Source organism: Ranitomeya variabilis, chromosome 2 (genome assembly GCF_051348905.1).
Source record: "Ranitomeya variabilis isolate aRanVar5 chromosome 2, aRanVar5.hap1, whole genome shotgun sequence".
NCBI lineage: Eukaryota > Metazoa > Chordata > Amphibia > Anura > Dendrobatidae > Ranitomeya > Ranitomeya variabilis.
The window spans coordinates 626,096,635-626,113,485 of record NC_135233.1 but is presented as its reverse complement, the minus strand read 5'-3'; the positions used below and the strand labels follow the sequence as shown (position 1 = coordinate 626,113,485).

Here is a 16,851-nt window from a genome sequence, read left to right as displayed (position 1 = left end):
AGGAGAGGACAGAGAGAGCGCCGCTGAAGCCTTCCACTCCACGTCTCCACTGCAGTCCAGAATCTATCCGTCCAGCGTCCACCATCCAGGACATGAGGAGAGGACGAGCAGCAGCTGCAGCCTGCAGTGAGGACGGTGCACGGTCGGTGCACCCTCTCCTGCTGTGTCCACGAGTGAGTGAGTCAGTGACTCGTCTTCGGTGAGGGGGTGAGGGTCCCGTCCCAACGCTGCGCTTTGCGGGGGGGGGTGGGGGGTGGAATATCGGATGCCTGCTGCGCCTGGCAGTGGTTGGGTCTGCTGCGTGACACCCTCAAATTAATAAAGCTCATTCAGGAGCAAAATGGGCAGAATTGAAAGCTGCGCGCAGTGCCAGTGATGATGTGGGTGCTGGCTGCACTGCCCCCAGGCCGTGTGTACTGTGCGCTGGACGTGGTTATGGGGGCTCCGGGGCCGCTGTGACATGATCTGTGTGGGCTCGCGGCTGTGCGTTATATACTGCGTGGGCTGTGCGTTATATACTGCGTGGGCTCTGCGTTATATACTGCGTGGGCTCTGCGTTATATACTGCGTGGGCTGTGCGTTATATACTGCGTGGGCTGTGCGTTATATACTGCGTGGGCTGTGCGTTATATACTGCGTGGGCTGTGCGTTTATATACTGCGTGGGCTGTGCGTTTATATACTGCGTGGGCTGTGCGTTTATATACTGCGTGGGCTGTGTGTTATATACTGCGTCACAGACTCACCGGCTGTGCGTTATATATATATGTGGTATGAATGTGTTAAAGGGGGGGTTGGGGGGGGCCCACTGAGACTCGTTCGCCCGGGGTCCTCAAAAACCTGGAGCCGGCCCTGCTGCCAGTGGCACTGGGTCGCTAGTATTTATTGATGATGTGACACAGGACAGAAGCAGCCGAATGAATTCTGAGGTATTCAGAGCCATACTGTGTGCTCAGATCCAGCCAAATGCAGCCAAACTGATTGGTCGTCGTTTCATACTACAGATGGACAATGACCCAAAACATAAAGCCAAAGCAACCCAGGAGTTTATTAAAGCAAAGAAGTGGAATATTCTTGAATGGCCAAGTGAGTCACCTGATCTCAACCCAATTGAGCATGCATTTCACTTGTTAAAGACTAAACTTCAGACAGAAAGGCCCACAAACAAACAGCAACTGAAAACCACCGCAGTGAAGGCCTGGCAGAGCATCAAAAAGGAGGAAACACAGCGTCTGGTGATGTCCATGAGTTCAAGACTTCAGGCAGTCATTGCCAACAAAGGGTTTTCAACCAAGTACTAGAAATTAACATTTTATTTAAAATTATTGAATATGTCCAATTACTTTTGGTCCCTTTAAAAACAGGGTGGCACATGTTAAGGAGCTGAAACTCCTAAACCCTTCATCCAATTTTAATGTGAATACCCTCAAATGAAAGCTGAAAGTCTGAACTTCAACTGCATCTGAATTGTTTTGTTTAAAATTCATTGTGGTAATGTCTATAACCAAAATTAGAAAAATGTTGTCTCTGTCCAAATATATATGGACCTAACTGTATATGTGTGTGTACATGGATAACATGGAGATATATATATGTGTAAACAATCAAAGAAAAAAGACGTAGCGGCACTGTCCCTGTCACAGAGGTATTTATAAGACTGCTATTACGGTGTCTTTGTGTGCAGCTGTGGACTGTCCAGCCATGGAATCCAGACCTTGGGTGCACCTCTGAAGTAAAACATTCATCGATACGATCCTTATGCAAGAAAAAATGAGGGCACTCACCAGTCTTCACTAGGTTCAATCCTTTATTAGTCACATGTCCAGATAAAATTCTTGGCCGGGAACGAAGGAGCCGAAGCTCGTGTGAGCAGGGGAGAAGTCTGTGCAGAAGTCTGGTGGATACACAGCTGATAGTCCTACTGAATAGACTGTTAGAATTTGTATTATGGCAAGAAAAAAGCAGCTAGGTAAAGAAAAACGAGTGGCCATCATTACTTTAAGAAATGAAGGTCAGTCGGTCCGAAAAAATGGGAAAACTTTGAAAGTGTCCCCAAGTGCAGTGGCAAAAACCATCAAGCGCTACAAAGAAACTGGCTCACATGAGGACCGCCCCAGGAAAGGAAGACCAAGAGTCACCTCTGCTTCTGAGGATAAGTTTATCCGAGTCACCAGCCTCAGAAATCGCAGGTTAACAGCAGCTCAGATTAGAGACCAGGTCAATGCCACACAGAGTTCTAGCAGCAGACACCTCTCTACAACAACTGTTAAGAGGAGACTTTGTGCAGCAGGCCTTCATAATAAAATAGCTGCTAGGAAACCACTGCTAAGGACAGGCAACAAGCAGAAGAGACTTGTTTGGGCTAAAGAACACAAGGAATGGACATTAGACCAGTGGAAATCTGTGTTTTGGTCTGATGAGTTCAAATTTGAGATCTTTGGTTCCAACCACCGTGTCTTTGTGCGATGCAGAAAAGGTGAACGGATGTAGTCTACATGCCTGGTTCCCACCGTGATGCACGGAGGAGGAGGTGTGATGGTGTGGGGGTGCTTTGCTGGTGACACTGTTGGAGATTTATTCAAAATTGAAGGCATACTGAACCAGCATGGCTACCACAGCATCTTGTAGCGGCATGCTATTCCATCTGGTTTGCGTTTAGTTGGACTATCATTTATTTTTCAACAGGACAATGACCCCAAACACATCTCCAGGCTGTGTAAGAGCTATTTGACCAAGAAGGAGAGTGATGGGGTGCTACGCCAGATGACCTGGCCTCCACAGTCACCAGACCTGAACCCAAGCGAGATGGTTTGGGGTGAGCTGGACCGCAGAGTGAAGGCAAAAGGGCCAACAAGTGCTAAGCATCTCTGGGAACTCCTTCAAGATTGTTGGAAGACCATTTCCGGTGACTATCCCTTGAAGCTCATCAAGAGAATGCCAAGAGTGTGCAAAGCAGTCATCAAAGCAAAAGGTGGCTACTTTGAAGAACCTAGAATATAAGACATCATTTCAGTTGTTTCACACTTTTTTGTTAAGTATATAATTCCACATGTGTTAATTCATAGTTTTGATGCCTTCAGTGTGAATGTACCATTTTCATAGTCATGAAAATAGAGAAAAATCTTTAAATGAGAAGGTGTATCCAAACTTTTGGTCTGTACTGTATATGTGTGTGTACATAGATAACATGGAGATATATATATGTGTGTACATAGATAACATGGATATATATATATATATATATATATATATATATATATACTAGCTGTACTACCCGGCTTCGCCCGGGTTAATGACTGCTGTTAGCAAAATAGAATGTGTTAACAAAAATTTATTCTGCACACAAAAACCACAAAACAAATAGATAGAAATGTAATTATTAAAAGGCAAAAACTAAGCAAATAGAAGCATTTCACAACATATATTAGCTTTGTTATACTGAGAATGTCTTTGTTGCCTATATTAACCAATCAGAGCTCAGGTTAATTAACTGTAGCAAAATAGAAGCTGAGCTGTGATTGGTTGCTATTGGCAGCCTGATAAATCCCCAGCCAACAGGAAGCCCTCCCCCCTGGCAGTATATATTAGCTCACACATACACATAATAGACAGGTCATGTGACTGACAGCTGCCGTATTTCCTATATGGTACATTTGTTGCTCTTGTAGTTTGCTTATTAATCAGATTTTTATTTTTGAAGGACAATACCAGACTTGTGTGTGTTTTAGGGCGAGTTTTATGTGTCAAGTTGTGTGTGTTGAGTTGCGTGTGGCGACATGCATGTAGCGACTTTTGTGAGATGAGTTTTGTGTGGCGACATGCGTGTAGCAACATTTTGTGTGTTGAGTTGCATGTGACAGGTTAGTGTAGCAAGTTGTGTGCAGCAAGATTTGTGCATGGCGAGTTTTGCGCGTGGCGAGTTTTATGTGTGGTGCATTTTGAGTATGTGCAAGTTTTGTGTGAGGCAACTTTTGCATGTGGTGCAACTTTTGTACATGTGGCAATTTTTCTGTGTGTGCAAGTTTTGCATGAGGTGAGTTTTCCATGAGGTGAGTTTTGCACGTGTGGCGAGTTTTGCGTGAGCCTAGTTTTGCATATGGCGAGTTTTGCATGTAGCGAGTTTTGAGTGGTGACTTTTGTGTTTCGACTTTTATGTGGCGAGGTTGGTGTGTGTGTGTGGTGAAATGTGTGCTGAGGGTGGTATATGTGTTCAAGCACGTGGTAGTGTGTGGCGCATTTTGTGTTTGTGTTCATATCCCCGTGTGTGGTGAGTATCCCATGTCGGGGCCCCACCTTAGCAACTGTACGGTATATACTCTTTGTCGCCATCGCTCTCATTCTTTAAGTCCTCATTGTTCACATCTGGCAGCTGTCAATTTTCCTCCAACACTTTTCCCTTCACTTTTTCCCCATTATGTAGATAGGAGCAAAATTGTTTGGTGAATTGGAACGCGCGGGGTTAAAATTTCACCTCACAACATAGCCTATGACGCTCTCGGGGTCCAGACGTGTGACTGTGCAAAATTTTGTGGCTGTAGCTGCGACGGTACAGATGCCAATCCCGGACATACACACATACATACATACACACATTCAGCTTTATATATTAGATATACCTGTATGTAATCTCCTGTATATAGTATATACCTGTGTGTCATCTCACCTATATATAGTATATATCTGTGTGTCATCTCCTGTATATAGTATATACCTGTATGTCATCTCCTCCTATACATAGCATATACCTGTGTCATCTCCTCCTGTATATACTATATACCTGTAGGTAATCTGCTCCTGTATATAGTATATACCTGTGTGTCATCTCCTCCTGTATATAGTATATACCTGTATGTCATCTCCTCCTGTATGTAGTATGTACCTGTATGTCATCTCCTCCTCTATATAGTATATACCTGTGTGTCATCTCTCCTGTATATAGTATATATCTGTGTGTCATCTCCTCCTGTATATAGTATATACCTGTGTGTCATCTCCCCTGTAAATAGTATATACCTGTGTGTCATCTCCTGTATATAGTATATAGCTGTATGCCATCTCCTCCTGTATTAGCCCTCGTTCACACGTTATTTGGTCAGTATTTTTACCTCAGTATTTGTAAGCTAAAATGGCAGCCTGATAAATCCCCAGCCAACAGTAAGCCCACCCCCTGGCAGTATATATTAGCTCACACATACACATAATAGACTGGTCATGTGACTGACAGCTGCCGGATTCCTATATGGTACATTTGTTGCTCTTGTAGTTTGTCTGCTTATTAATCAGATTTTTATTTTTGAAGGATACCAGACTTGTGTGTGTTTTAGGGCGAGTTTCGTGTGTCAAGTTGTGTGTGTTGAGTTGCGTGTGGCGACATGCATGTAGGGACTTTTGTGAGATGAGTTTTGTGTGGCGACATGCGTGTAGCAACTTTTTGTGTGTCGAGTTGCATGTGACAGGTTAGTGTAGCAAGTTGTGTGCAGCAAGTTTTGCGCATGGCGAGTTTTGCGCGTGGCGAGTTTTATGTGTGGTGCCTTTTGAGTATGTGCAAGTTTTGTGTGAGGCAACTTTTGCATGTGTTGCAACTTTTGTGCATGTGGCAATTTTTCTGCGTGTGGCAATTTTTCTGCGTGTGCAAGTTTTGCGTGTGGCGAGTTTTGCACGTGTGGCGAGTTTTGCATGTGGAGAGTTTTGCGCGTGGCGAGTTTTGAGCGGCGACTTTTGTGTTTCTACTTTTATGTGGCGAGGTTGGTGTATGTGTGGTGAAATGTGCACTGAGGGTGGTATATGTGTTCGAGCACGTGGTAGTGTGTGGCGCATTTTGTGTGTGTGTTCATATCCCCGTGGTGGTGTGATTATCCCATGTTGGGGCCCCACCTTAGCAACTGTACAGTATATACTCTTTGGTGCCATCGCTGTCATTCTTTAAGTCCCCCTTGTTCACATCTGGCAGCTGTTAATTTGCCTCCAACACTTTTCCTTTCATTTTTTCCCCATTATGTAGATAGGGGCAAAATTGTTTGGTGACTTGGAAAGCGCGGGGTTAAAATTTCACCTCACAATATAGCTTTGACGCTCTCAGGGTCCAGACGTGTGACTGTGCAAAATTTTGTGCCTGTAGCTGCGACGCCTCCAACACTTTTCCTTTCACTTTTTCCCCATTATGTAGATAGGGGCAAAATTGTTTGGTGAATTGGAAAGCGCGGGGTTAAAATTTCACCTCACAACATAGCCTATGACGCTCTCGGGGTCCAGACGTGTGACTGTGCAAAATTTTGTGGCTGTAGCTGCTACGGTTCAGATGCCAATCCCGGACATACATACATACATACATACATACATACACACACACACACATTCAGCTTTATATATTAGATATATATATATATATATACAGTGCCTACAAGTAGTATTCAACCCCCTGCAGATTTAGCAGGTTTACACATTTGGAATTAACTTGGCATTGTGACATTTGGACTGTAGATCAACCTGGAAGTGTGAAATGCACTGCAGCAAAAAAGAATGTTATTTCTTTGTTTATTTTTTTTTAAATTGTGAAAAGTCTTTTCAGAGGGTCATTTATTATTCAACCCCTCAACCCACCAGAATTCTGTTTGGTTCCCCTAAAGTATTAAGAAGTATTTCAGGCACAAAGAACAATGAGCTTCACATGTTTGGATTAATTATCTCCTTTTCCAGCCGTTTCTGACTATTTAAGACCCTCCCCAAACTTGTGAACAGCACTCATACATGGTCAACATGGGAAAGACAAAGGAGCATTCCAAGGCCATCAGAGACAAGATCGTGGAGGGTCACAAGGCTGGCAAGGGGTACAAAACCCTTTCCAAGGAGTTGGGCCTACCTGTCTCCACTGTTGGGAGCATCATCCGGAAGTGGAAGGCTTATGGAACTACTGTTAGCCTTCCACGGCCTGGACAGCCTTTGAAAGTTTCCTCCCGTGCCGAGGCCAGGCTTGTCCGAAGAGTCAAGGCTAACCCAAGGACAACACGGAAGGAGCTCCGGGAAGATCTCATGGCAGTGGGGACATTGGTTTCAGTCAATACCATAAGTAACGTACTTCACCGCAATGGTCTCCGTTCCAGACGAGCCCGTAAGGTACCTTTACTTTCAAAGCGTCATGTCAAGGCTCGTCTACAGTTTGCTCATGATCACTTGGAGGACTCAGACTGACTGGTTCAAGGTTCTCTGGTCTGATGAGACCAAGATCGAGATCTTTGGTGCCAACCACACACGTGAAGTTTGGAGACTGGATGGCACTGCATACAACCCCAAGAATACCATCCCTACAGTCAAGCATGGTGGTGGCAGCATCATGCTGTGGGGCTGTTTCTCAGCCAAGGGGCCTGGCCATCTGGTCCGCATCCATGGGAAGATGGATAGCACGGAATACCTGGAGATTTTGGCCAAGAACCTCCGCTCCTCCATCAAGGATCTTAAGATGGGTCGTCATTTCATCTTCCAACAAGACAACGACCCAAAGCACACAGCCAAGAAAACCAAGGCCTGGTTCAAGAGGCAAAAAATCAAGGTGTTACAGTGGCCTAGTCAGTCTCCTGACCTTAACCCAATTGAAAACTTGTGGAAGGAGCTCAAGATTAAAGTCCACATGAGACACCCAAAGAACCTAGATAACTTGGAGAAGATCTGCATGGAGGAGTGGGCCAAGATAACTCCAGAGACCTGTGCCGGCCTGATCAGGTCTTATAAAAGACGATTATTAGCTGTAATTGCAAACAAAGGTTATTCCACAAAATATTAAACCTAGGGGTTGAAGAATAATTGACCCACACTTTTATGTTTAAAATTTATAAAAATTTAACTGAGCAACAAAACTTTTTGGTTTGTAAGATTTATGCATCTGTTAATAAATCCTGCTCTTGTTTGAAGGCTCTAACTTATTTGCATCTTATTAAACCTGCTAAATCTGCAGGGGGTTGAATACTACTTGTAGGCATTGTATATATGTGTGTGTGTACATGGATAACATGGAGATATATGTATACTAGATGGTGGCCTGATTCTAACGCATCAGGTATTCTAGAATATGCATGTCCACGTAGTATATTGCCCAGTGACGTAGTATATTGCCCAGTGACGTAGTATACAACACAGAGCCACGTAGTATATTGCACAGCGACGTAGTATACAGCACAGAGCCACGTAGTATATTGCCCAGCCACGTAGTATATTGGCCAGTCACGTAGTATATTGCCCAGCCACGTATGTCACAGGTTAAAAAATAAATAAACATATACTCAACTTCCGAGGGTACCCTTGAAAGTTCTGTTGCCTGTGTGCAGTGCAGGCGGCAGCTTACGGTCCCAGGGTGTGATGACGTCGCGGTCACATGACCGTGACGTCATGGCAGGTCCTTGTCGCATACAATTCTTAGCACCGGAACCTGCCGCTTGCATGGAGCGGTCACCGTCGCGAGGAGTTTGAAAGGCGGCGGAAGGCGAGTATATAATGATTTTTTTTTTTTTTTATTATTTTTAACATTAGATGTTTTTACTATTGTCGCTGCATAGGCAGCATCAATAGTAAAAACTTGGTCACACAGGGTTAATAGCGGCGGTAACGGAGTGAGTTACCCGCGGCATAACGCGGTCCGTTACCGCTGGCATTAACCCTGTGTGAGCCGTGACTGCGGGGAGTATGGAGCGGGCGCCGGGCACTGACTGCAGGGGAGTAGGGAGGGACTAATCGGACTGTGGCCATCGCTGATTGGTCGCGGCAGCCATGACAGGCAGCTGGCGAGACCAATCAGTGACTTTGATTCCATGACAGACAGAGGCCGCGACCAATGAATATCCGTGACAGAAAAAAATACAGACAGAAGGACAGACAGAAAGACGGAAGTGACCCTTAGACAATTATATAGTAGATGTGTGTGTACATAGACAACATGGAGAGATATATATATATATATGTGTGTGTGTACATGGATAACATGGAGATATATATATGTGTGTGTGTGTGTGTGTGTGTGTGTGTGTGTGTGTACATAGATAACATGGAGATATGTATATATGTGTGTGTACATAGATAACATGGAGATATGTATATATGTGTGTGTACATAGATAACATGGAGATATGTATATATGTGTGTACATAGATAACATGGAGATATATATATATATATATGTATATATATATATATATATATATATATATGTGTGTGTGTACATAGATAACATGGAGATATGTATATATGTGTGTACATAGATAACATGGAGATATATATATATATATATGTATATATATATATATATATATATATATATATGTGTGTACATAGATAACATGGAGATATGTATATATGTGTGTACATAGATAACATGGAGATATATGTGTGTGTGTGTGTGTGTGCATAGATAACATGGAGATATGTATATATGTGTGTGTACATAGATAACATGGAGATATATATATATGAGTGTGTACATAGATAATATGGAGATATATATGTGTGTGTGTGTGTGTGTGTGTGTATAGATAACATGGAGATATGTATATATGTGTGTGTACATAGATAACATGGAGAGATATATATATGTGTGTGTACATAGATAATATGGAGATATATATGTGTGTGTGTGTGTGTGTGTGTGTGTATAGATAACATGGAGATATATATATATATGTGTGTGTACATAGATAACATGGAGATATATATATGTGTGTGTACATAGATAACATGGATATATATATATGTGTGTGTACATAGATAACATGGAGATATGTATATATGTGTGTGTGTGTGTGTGTGTGTGTGTGTGTGTGTGTGTGTGTATAGATAACATGGAGATATGTATATATGTGTGTGTACATAGATAACATGGAGATATATATATGTGTGTGTACATAGATAACATGGAGATATGTATATATGTGTGTGTACATAGATAACATGGAGATATGTATATATGTGTGTGTACATAGATAACATGGATATATATTTATATGTGTGTACATAGATAACATGGAGATATGTGTGTACATAGATAACAACGAGATATATATAATGTGTGGGTGTACATGGATAACATGGAGACATTATATCTAATATATAAAGCTGTATGTGTGTATGTCCGGGATTGGCATCTGAACCGTCGCAGCACAGTCACACGTCTGGACCCCGAGAGCGTCAAAGCTATGTTGTGAGGTGAAATTTTAACCCCGCGCTTTCCAATTCACCAAACAATTTTGCCCCTATGTACATAATGGGGAAAAAGTGAAAGGAAAAGTGTTGGAGGCAAATTAACAGCTGCCAGATGTGAACAAGGGGGACTTAAAGAATGACAGCGATGGCGCCAAAGAGTATATACTGTACAGTTGCTAAGGTGGGGCCCCGACATGGGATAATCACCACACCACCATGGGGATATGAACACACACACAAAATGCGCCACACACTACCACGTGCTCGAACACATATACCACCCTCAGCGCACATTTCACCACACATACACCAACCTCGCCACATAAAAGTCGAAACAGAAAAGTCGCCGCTCAAAACTCGCCACGCGCAAAACTCTCCACATGCAAAACTCGCCACACGTGCAAAACTCACCTCATGGAAAACTCGCCACACGCAAAACTTGCACACGCGGAAAAATTGCCCCATGCACAAAAGTTGCAACACATGCAAAAGTTGCCTCACACAAAACTTGCACATACTCAAAAGGCACCACACATAAAACTCGCCACGCGCAAAACTCGCCATGTGCAAAACTTGCTGCACACAACTTGCTACACTAACCTGTCACATGCAACTCGACACACAAAAAGTTGCTACACGCATGTTGCCACACAAAACTCATCTCACAAAAGTCGCTACATGCATGTCGCCACACGCAACTCAACACACACAACTTGACACACGAAACTCGCCCTAAAACACACACAAGTCTGGTATTATCCTTCAAAAATAAAAATCTGATTAATAAGCAGACAAACTACAAGAGCAACAAATGTACCATATAGGAATCCGGCAGCTGTCAGTCACATGACCTGTCTATTATGTGTATGTGTGAGCTAATATATACTGACAGGGGGTGGGCTTACTGTTGGCTGGGGATTTATCAGGCTGCCAATTTAGCTTACAAATACTGAGGTAAAAATACTGACCAAATAACGTGTGAACGAGGTCTAATACAGGAGATGACATACAGATATATACTATTTACAGGGGAGATGACACACAGGTATATACTATATACAGGAGGAGATGACACACAGATATATACTATATACAGGAGAGATGACACACAGGTATATACTATATAGAGGAGGAGATGACATACAGGTACATACTACATACAGGAGGAGATGACATACAGGTATATACTATATACAGGAGGAGATGACACACAGGTATATACTATATGCAGGAGCAGATTACCTACAGGTATATAGTATATACAGGAGGAGATGACATACAGGTATATGCTATGTATAGGAGGAGATGACATACAGGTATATACTATATACAGGAGGAGATGACACACAGATATATACTATATATAGGTGAGATGACACAGGTATATACTATATACAGGAGGAGATTACATACAGGTATATACTATATATAGGAGGAGATGACATACAGGTATATACTATATACAGGGGAGATGACACACAGCAGGTATATACTATATACAGGGGAGATGACATACAGGTATATACTATATACAGGAGATGACATACAGGTGTATACTATATATAAGGGAGATGACAAACATGTATATACTGAGGTGAAAATGAGAGGTGTGAGGTGAAAATGAAAAGGTGTGAGTGCAAAATGAGAGGAGTGAGGGAAAATAGTGGAGTGATCGGAAAATGACAGATGTGAGGTCGAAATGACAAGTGTTAGGGGGGAATGAGAGGAGTGAGGGGGAAAATAAGAGTGAGGGGGAAAATGAGAGGTGTGAGGGAGAAAATGAGAGATGTGAGGGTGAAAATGAGAGGCGTGATGGGAAAATAAGAGAAGTGAGGTGCTATAACTAACCACAGATATTTACTATGCCCAGGCAACGCCGGGCTCTTCAGCTAGTATATATATATATTGTAGCATGGCTAAAGGGTGTGTAGTCGATGGGAGGTATGTGCCACATAAGTGCCTTGCCGTAATGTAGCCCGGTGTATTTCTGTATTGTATATAATCATGTATATATATCTGCTTCAGGACCTGTGGTGATGTCAGACCACATGGCTAATCATGTGATGGGTTACTGGGTGTGGTTAGCTCTATTTAAGACAGGCAAATGCTCTACACAGGAGATAGGTGTGGAGGTAAAGCCCTCCTGAGTGTTTTAAGGCTACAAGAGTGAGCCTGGTGGACTGGACGCTTTGTTTTCCTTTTCCTGAACTTAAGGCTATTTTGTTTGCTGTTATTTTTCCATGTGGTTTATGACGCAATAAACCCTCTGAACTTTAAAGGAACGTGCCTCCTGTGTGTCAGCCATCGCACCTGAGTGAGTGACATCCCTACAATATATATATATATATATATATATATATATATATATATATATATATATACGTGTGTACATAGATAACATGGAGATATATATATATATGTGTGTGTACATAGATAACATGGAGATATATATATATGTGTGTACATAGATAACATGGAGATAGAGATATATATATGTGTGTGTGTGTGTGTGTGTGTGTGTGTGTACATAGCATGGAGATATGTGTGTGTACATAGATAACATGGAGATATATATACAGTCATGGCCAAAAGTATTGACACCCCTGCTATTCTGTCAGATAATACTCAGTTTCTTCCTGAAAATGATTGCAAACACAAATTCTTTGGTATTATTATCTTCATTTAATTTGTCTTAAATGAAAAAACACAAAAAGAATTGTCCTGAAGCCAAATTGGATATAATTCCACACCAAACATAAAAAAGGGGGTGGACAAAAGTATTGGCACTGTTTGAAAAATCATGTGATGCTTCTCTAATTTGTGTAATTAACAGCACCTGTAACTTACCTGTGGCACCTAACAGGTGTTGGCAATAACTAAATCACACTTGCAGCCAGTTGACATGGATTAAAGTTGACTCAGCCTCTGTCCTGTGTCCTTGTGTGTACCACATTGAGCATGGAGAAAAGGAAGAAGACCAAAGAACTGTCTGAGGACTTGAGAAACCAAATTGTGAGGAAGCATGAGCAATCTCAAGGCTACAAGTCCATCTCCAAAGACCTGAATGTTCCTGTGTCTACCGTGCGCAGTGTCATCAAGAAGTTTAAAGCCCATGGCACTGTGGCTAACCTCCCTAGATGTGGACGGAAAAGAAAAATTGACAAGAGATTTCAATGCAAGATTGTGCGGATGTTGGATAAAGAACCTCGACTAACATCCAAACAAGTTCAAGCTGCCCTGCAGTCCGAGGGTACAACAGTGTCAACCCTTACTATCCGTCGGCGTCTGAATGAAAAGGGACTGTATGGTAGGAAACCCAGGAAGACCCCACTTCTTACCCCGAGACCTAAAAAAGCCAGGCTGGAGTTTGCCAAAACTTACCTGAAAAAGCCTAAAACGTTTTGGAAGAATGTTCTCTGGTCAGATGAGACAAAAGTAGAGCTTTTTGGGCAAAGGCATCAACATAGAGTTTACAGGAGAAAAAAAGAGGCATTCAAAGAAAAGAACACGGTCCCTACAGTCAAACATGGTGGAGGTTCCCTGATGTTTTGGGGTTGCTTTGCTGCCTCTGGCACTGGACTTCTTGACCGTGTGCATGGCATTATGAAGTCTGAAGACTACCTACAAATTTTGCAGTATAATGTAGGGCCCAGTGTGAGAAAGCTGGGTCTCCCTCAGAGGTCATGGGTCTTCCAGCAGGACAATGACCCAAAACACACTTCAAAAAGCACTTGAAAATGGTTTGAGAGAAAGCACTGGAGACTTCTAAGGTGGCCAGCAATGAGTTCAGACCTGAATCCCATAGAACACCTGTGGAGAGATCTAAAAATGGCATGTTGGAGAAGGCATCCTTCAAATACCAGGGACCTGGAGCAGTTTGCAAAAGAAGAATGGTCTAAAATTCCAGCAGAGCATTGTAAGAAACTCATTGGTGGTTACCGGAAGCGGTTGGTCGCAGTTATTTTGGCTAAAGGTTGTGCAACCAAGTATTAGGCTGAGGGTGCCAATACTTTTGTCTGGCCCATTTTTGGAGTTTTGTGTGAAATGATCAATGTTTTGCTTTTTGCTTCATTCTCTTTTGTGGTTTTTCATTTAAGACAAATTAAATGAAGATAATAATACCAAAGAATTTGTGTTTGCAATCATTTTCAGGAAGAAACTGAGTATTATCTGACAGAATTGCAGGGGTGTCAATAACTTTTGGCCATGACTGTATGTGTGTACATAGATAACATGGAGATATATATATATATATATATATATGTGTGTGTGTACATAGATAACATGGAGATATATATATGTGTGTACATAGATAACATGGAGATATATATATGTGTGTACATAGATTACATGGGGATATATATATATATATATGTATATATAGTTGTGATGCAGTGACCCCTGTGGCAGCTAGGGGGCGCTGTGTGTGCTCTCTGGGATATGCATGGAGGCATATTTGCGGTTATAATGGTGGTGAAACAAAGTCCGGCATTGTGATGAATGGACGATATGTGTGTCGCAGAGGAGGGGACTCTGCGCTGCTAGCCTGAAGTGATGTGGTGGTCTGGGACCTGTAGTCCTACAGTTTTAGTATTTGGCATATTTATAATGGGAGGCTAGGCAGGGCTAGTTGTGTGAGATGGGCGGGACAAACTAGCCACACACACCCACACTCCCACCCGGGGGAGTGGTTAAAAGGGATATAATGTGACCAGGGTGTGGGTCACATGTTCCTGTGTATGTTCCTGTGTTGGAAGACCTGGGAGGAGGCTTCCTGAAAGCACATGCTGGTGTTGGGAGGTCCTGGGAGTAGGACCGGATCCCTGAGCAGCGCACAGCTACTGTGTGGGGAAGCTACAGTCCTCCGGTGGGTCTGGACTGACTAAGATATGCCGGCCAGGCAAGTTGGTGATCCCTGTGAGGCAGCTTACCCGGAGGAATGGACTGACAAGGAGTCAGCAGGTGGAGCAGGAACTCCCGTCAGGTACTATACAGACTGTTATTGCTTGTGAAGTTCTATGAACTGTGTGGTCTCCCACGGCAACTGAACGGAGTGAGGAAGATTGTGGAGAAGGACCGATTCCAGACCTTGGGGAACCTGAGGAAGCAGTGGACTGAGTCTGGTGTGGAAACATCCAGAGCCACCGTGCACAGGCGTGTGCAGGAAATGGGCTACAGGTGCCGCATTCCCCAGGTAAAGCCACTTTTGAACCATAAACAGCGGCAGAAGCGCCTGACCTGGGCTACAGAGAAGCAGCACTGGACTGTTGCTAAGTGGTCCCAAGTACTTTTTTCTGATGAAAGCAAATTTTGCATGTCATTCGGAAATCAAGGTGCCAGAGTCTGGAGGAAGACTGGGGAGAAGGAAATGCCAAAATGCCTGAAGTCCAGTGTCAAGTACCCACAGTCAGTGATGGTGTGGGGTGCCATGTCAGCTGCTGGTGTTGGTCCACTGTGTTTCATCAAGGGCAGGGTCAATGCAGCTAGCTATCAGGAGATTTTGGAGCACTTCATGCTTCCATCGGCTGAAATGCTTTATGGAGATGAAGATTTCATTTTTCAGCACGACCTGGCACCTGCTCACAGTGCCAAAACCACTGGTAAATGGTTTACTGACCATGGTATTACTGTGCTCAATTGGCCTGCCAACTCTCCTGACCTGAACCCCATAGAGAATCTGTGGGATATTGTGAAGAGAAAGTTGAGAGACGCAAGACCCAACACTCTGGATGAGCTTAAGGCCGCTATTGAAGCATCCTGGGCCTCCATAACATCTCAGCAGTGTCACATGGATGCCATCTACTATCCCCTGTATTCTACACGCGGCATCGCCGGATCCCATCACCATTCTTTGACTGGACGTTTACATGGATGGCCCCTCTTTCTTATAGAGTACTTATGGGTCTACTTACATGAGCACATATGCCTTACAAGTCTTTGTCTGATGAAGGTCATTAAAAAGACCGAAACGTTATGATATTTCTGGAACATATTCCTTCAATAAACCAATCTCATTTTGAAAAAGAGTGCTATTTTTGAGTGCCAAGACTGTTTTTCTTATTCTATGTAGTAAGGGAGTGGTGACCCTTGTCTCAGGCACCAACATATATGACAGAGGAGTGACGTGTCAACTTCTTCATTTCGAGGAGATGAAGTGGAGCTGGAGAACAGAACACTGAAGGAGCGTTCAGAAAGATAGGAGGAGAACCAGGAGAGAGCAGTGTCCTTAATGCTTAGTGACTGGAGCCTAGAGAGTAGGAGAGGGTGGTCAACCGTGTCAAGCTGCAGAAAGATCGAGGAGAATGAGCAGAGAGTGGTCACCGTTACATTTTGCTGTCAGAAGGTCATTGGTCACCTTGATGAGTGCAGTTTCTGTTGAATGTAGGGGGCGGAACCCGGACTGTGAAGGGTCTAGGAGGGAATGAGTGGAGAAGTAACGGGTAAGGCGGGAGTAGACTAGGCGCTCCAGGAGTTTTGAGATGAATGGGAGATTGGAGACCGGTCTGTAGTTGTTTGCGCATGATGGGTCAAGGGTGGTTTTTTTTAGTAATGGAGTAATGATAGAGTGTTTGAAGGAGGAGGGGAAAATGCCAGAGGAGAGGGAGAGATTAAAGATTGTAGTTAGGTGAGTTGTGAGGACTGGAGAGAGAGTCTGGAGGAGGTGTGAGGG

General features: G+C 43.2%; 1 protein-coding gene across 1 annotated transcript in view; it reads left to right on the top strand.

Moving 5' to 3' along the window:
* Positions 1-14,924: 14,924 nt before the first annotated feature.
* The window catches only part of MATCAP1 (microtubule associated tyrosine carboxypeptidase 1), a 60,346-nt gene continuing 58,419 nt past the window's right edge, over positions 14,925-16,851 (top strand). The window contains exon 1 of the mRNA XM_077281661.1: positions 14,925-15,165. The gene's annotated coding sequence lies outside the window, so the exon portion shown is untranslated. The remainder of the gene's footprint in view (positions 15,166-16,851) is intronic.